Source organism: Phasianus colchicus, chromosome 1 (genome assembly GCF_987193195.1).
Source record: "Phasianus colchicus chromosome 1, bPhaCol1.hap1.1, whole genome shotgun sequence".
Classification (NCBI taxonomy): domain Eukaryota; kingdom Metazoa; phylum Chordata; class Aves; order Galliformes; family Phasianidae; genus Phasianus; species Phasianus colchicus.
In genome coordinates this window covers 34,365,292-34,370,601 of record NC_143436.1, presented here as the reverse complement: position 1 = coordinate 34,370,601, position 5,310 = coordinate 34,365,292, and positions in this window count along the sequence as shown.

Genomic DNA, 5,310 nt, shown 5'->3' with positions numbered 1-5,310 from the left:
GACTGACGGAGGAGCGTCCTCCTCGCCGCCGGGCGGCCAGAGGAGGAGGGGCCGCGGGAGCACTTCGGCGGGGTTAAGCAGGACCGCACCTCGTGTGGGGTGCAGCCTCGCGCTTCAGGAGCGTCACAGGTCTTCACGTGTTTTTCACAGAATCACTAAGGTTGGAAAAGACCCACAGGATCATCCAGTCCAACCATTCACCCATCGCCAGTGTTCTCTCTAAACCATGTCCCTCAACGCAACGTCCATCGATTCATTGCCGCCTTTATTTTCTTGAACAACTGGCTCAAAGGAGACAGTCACCTTCTGCTTACAGGCTATGTTTCCTGTTATTACCTTAGCTTGGGCGTCATGATTCTGACTTCCGCTAGTTCTGTTGTTACAGGCACTAAGCACGTTCCAAAATACCACTTAGTGAAACTGATAAATCAAGTCAGTGAGAACTGAGAGCAGTGAAATCTCCTCAGCATCTCCTCGGCTCGTTGGGATCCTCTGGACAACCGAGCAATGAGAGAATAACAGGAGAGTGGAAACCCAACTGCTGCAGATGCAGGAAAACAACAACGAAGATTGGTTTATTTGACTTTTAAGAGTTCAGGTGAAGAGTTGCAGATTACCCCAGAGAAATCTTACAAAAAGCAAAACCGCTAACTTTACCAGTGCATCATCTGAGAACAGCAATGAGGGAAATTTCTAAGACAGTTAAATATTGTTTTTCTTGTATCATGAAAGAATTAGAGTCTGGCAGCCCCGGTCTTCCTCTCAGTGTTCCCTCAGCCAAACATGAGGAGAACTGATGGCCTTTCTGACTCAGTCATGCCTACCTACCCATTCTTCAGAAAAGAAGAGACTGCGTCTTGGAAACTGGCCACTGCTTTTTGTTTCTCATGCACTGGTTCACTTGGCCAGGTTTTCTTCAGTACATTGTTCTTCAAGGCCTGTCAGCTCCTATGACCCTGAAAACATGAGGCAGCTCCTGCATAACTTGCCCCAAACACATGAAGAATTTCATTCCCAAAACCAAGGCCCCAGAAGAGGACCAGAAGGGCTCCAAGGAAGCAACTGAAGAAGTGCAGCCCTCTTGCATGGGCTGAACTGGTAGCAGACCACACTGGGGATTCTTCTTGACAGAACCACACCAGAATTCATGCAAAAGTACCCATGCTGCTTCTATTTGACTCCCACATGACTCCCAGCTCACCAGTTACTCGGAGCCCAAAGGGCAGGTAGAGTATCAAGCACAGCTCAGGAAATGAAACCTGGAACACCTCTGGGAGCTACTGGGGAGAGTAAACAACTGTGATGGTTTCATACTGATAGCTCACTAAGCTCCATTACACTTCTCTCCCCATTCCCCTCCTGAAAAGGAGGAGAAAATGTGATGCAAAAAAGTTCATGAATTAAGATAAGGATAGGAAGATCATAATTACTCACTCACTACCTTCTGCCTCAGCCACAAGATGGATCCAAAAGGTAGGAAGAATCTGGTAAGCATGCACAATGCCCCAACAGTAGTCCCTGATCTGAATTCAAACTAAGACAGGGGAAGTTTAGTTTAGATATTAGGAGGAAGTTTTTCACTCAGAGGATGGCGACACACTGGAACAGGTTGCCCAAGGAGGTTGTGGATGCCCCATCCCTGGAGGCATTCAAGGCCAGGCTGGATGTGGCTCTGGGCAGCCTGGTCTGGTGGTTGGTGACCCTGCACATAGGTTGAAACTAGATGGTCACTGTGGTCCTTTTCAACCCACGCCATTTTATGATTCTGTGAATGAAATTGTGCTTCAAGCGTCCTCAGAGAAAAGGGCCACAGGTGCATGCTTCATCTCAGAGACATTTGTAACTGATTTTCAGTCAGAGCTAGGGCAGGCAGAGAAGTGCTAACTGCCTGCGTAGGAAGAGCGCGTGGGTAAGCCTTCCAAAATGGGTTTCCTTTGTCTGTACCAGCTAGGTGCAAAGAACTTCAGTTTTGTGGAGCCTGGATTTTAGTTTGTTACTTTCTCACAGCATTCTAGAGAAACTGGCTGCTTATGGCCTGGACAGCTAAAAAATTCAGTAGGTGAAAAACTGGCTAAATGTTGGGATCAGAACAAAAAAGAAAAACGTCTTATCTTTCCATAGGCAGGGTTGTGTCCTAGGCACCAGCATTTGACCTACTCATTGAGGAAACTTGAGAAAGTTCTAGACTCTGCTAAGGCTTTCATGACTCTCTGTACAGCAGAATTGAATACACCAGTGATGGCAATGCTTGTCAATCCTTGGCGTGACCAGATTGCTGATTGGAAAATTTTGTCTGATGTTCAGAAGGTCTGCAGCTGTTAAAGTGATGAGAGCAGGGTGCGTTCCACGCTGAGCATGAGAGGAATTCTAGACTTGTAGTCAAGCATGTATTGCTGTTCTGAAGGACTCTTGGGAAAAATACCTCTGCCATAACCTGCCTGCTGGTCACTAGGGCTCCCACGAGGGCTGGAGGTTAAGTTGTGCCCTCCACCAACGTGGATACCCAAGTAGGACCTGCTAATAATAGAGGAACTACTGAAGCTGTTCTCCTGTATCTTTTTGACCTTTTAGTTGGGAAGGCCAAGGCAAAGGTGATATTTGCTTCTGTGGGGACATCTGTTCCTGTACCTGGCTTTGGCCTGTTTGATGTGAAACTGAAAGTGGTATAATGTTTGCAGGAGTTCCATCCTCTGACATCCTGCGGAACTTGGCTGACAGAGAGCAACGTCTTGGGACTTCTTCCTGGAGAATGCTGACTGCCCATTCTGCACATGGATCCTATTTGTGTGCTCTGTGTGTGACGCGGGTTTTCGGTTTTTAAAGGGGGGCACTGGAAGAAAGAAAGCAAAGAAGCAGGACTAGTTGAAATGCCCTTTGGAAGTAGCTCTGGCTCAGGAAAGGGCAAATTAGATCCTTAGCCTTGCAGACAGAGCTTTTACTGCCTGCCTTCATCTCCCACATAGTGTTTTGTCTTGCCTCTCCTGAATACTCCTTTGAAGCTTTTGAGCTATTTTATTGTTATACTCAAATTGTTTTCTGCATTTGATTTAAATACTTAGAAGGCACGGCAACTAAATCAGAGTAAGCACATCTCATCTATTAAGCAGTCAGCTTCACCTGGAACTACCTTTCTTTGTTCTGCATCATTTAATGCATTTCCACTTTTTACATGTTTTGCAGAGAGGAAAGAAAAACAATTCCATGATGTATGACAGCTCTCATTAGCTCTGCCTTTTTTCCAACATGCCACCATAGAAGTCATTCAAATCAATTTATCAGAAGTACAAGTTGATGCTCCTAGGTGAATTTTAGTCCAAAAGTATGTTAAGTAGTCCACAAATTATAGTTTTCCTCTTGTTAAGAAGCTTCTAAGAGATTTCAGCAGTACAGAGGCTAGTGCTGACAGTCAATGACATTACTAGGTCAAAAAAAAAAAAAATAGAATTGTTCTGGAGCCTGTTACCTCCTACTTTTCTGAACTACGTGGTAAATAGTGAGTAATGAACACATTAAGCAAGAACAGAGGAAAAGAAGGTGGGAGGAAGAAGTCTTCTTACTAGAGCAATAAATGCAAGAAGCATGCCAGAGCACTCTCCTACCATGTGCCTGTGTAACATGCATCATCCGTTTGATCTACAGCAACCCACCTTGTCGCAAAAAAGGAAATATCAAATGTAATACTCATACCAAATGTAATCTCCCAAGACAGTCTGTGGGCACATACAGACACAAAAAACAAAATTGTATTTATTTTGTAAGATTAGCTATCCACCATGAATAGTCTTGTTACAGCATCAGACAAGCAAGGGTATATGGGCACATTGCCTTTCTGGGCAGCAAGCAGTTGGTGAAGCGTCTTACCTCAACTGATGAGCTACTCTGTGAGAGAAAGTGTCTCTCACCTCTCCTGGCATGGAATTCGTTGCTGTTACTTCACACCTGGAAAAGGCCTTGCAAGCCTGAAAGGCTGACTGCCTTTAATAACAACACCAGCTTGTGAATAAAATATTCTATCTCTAAAGTGTGCTTTTTATCTTAAAGACTTGCGACCGTGTTTCCTTACTTAATATATTTTACTCTGCAGTGGGAAGTACTGTTGCATACAAAAGAAGGAGTTGTTACCACAATGATGCTTATGCATCATTAGTAGTTTTAGTCTAGACAAGCCAGGTATATAGCAATCGTACATCATACATTAAAAAGCATCTTTAAAACACCACCACGCTCCACTCAAGGTTGCTGTTTGTGATCCATCTCCTCATTTGCTTTCCATTTCAATTAGATAAAGAACCTACTACCACAAAGCATAGAGAATTACAAATTTAGTTACATTGCAGCTCAAGGAAAATATTAAATCCTATGCAAATATCCTAGCTCACCCCTCACTCTGTTCCTTGAAAAATAGCTTTGAATGCTGTTACATCAAAGAATAAAAAACAGAAATGCAAAGAAACAAACAGATACATTTTGAAATATCAGCACAACTAAAATCTCTTCACAGACCACAGACACCTCTGTCACTATGAAAATAGTGCCTCCTATTTATTCTATGGAAACTAAAACAAAGAGTACACTAGCACTATTTATATATATAAAGCAAATTCTCAGCTACAAAACATTGTTCTTCAACATAGTCACCACCACTAACTATGCATTTTTGCCAGCGATGAACAAGAGCCTGGATGCCATGCTCATCAACATCAGCATGGTTGTTTGGAACATGGCTTGTCTCACATTGCTGTCCCTGCTGCTGAAACACACCATTCATTGCCTCACTGCACCCACATCCACCGTTTGGTTTCCACAAGTGTTCAACAAGTGTCAGTGAATGCCAGCCAGTGGGTGCCATTTTTTCCGTATAGATGAATTCAATGACCTATTGTTGCTTCCTATGCTCTTCCATGTCAGACATCATTGTGTCAGAGTGCCCTTCTGCTGCCATCTGTCACACAGCAACAACATGTAGTGGATGTTGGTGAGAAGGTTCAGGCTTTACTGCTGTACCACCATCTGCCTCTGGCGTCATGGGCCAACATAACAAAATAGGAGGCATTACTTTCACAGCAGTCCTCATATTTTCATAAATGCAGCTCTTTTTTTCTGCCAGCATCTTCCACATGCAAGACTAATACAACTTACTATCCAAGCATCATTAAAATTGCCCAGTTCTATTTAAATGTAATAGCTCAAATCCTAAATGCTGTCGCTTGTTAAGAACGAACCAGAATGATTCAGAGACTCAATATTTCACTGAATAAAATGATATTTTAATTAAAAAAAAGATAGAACCAGATGCTACTTTTAAATGAA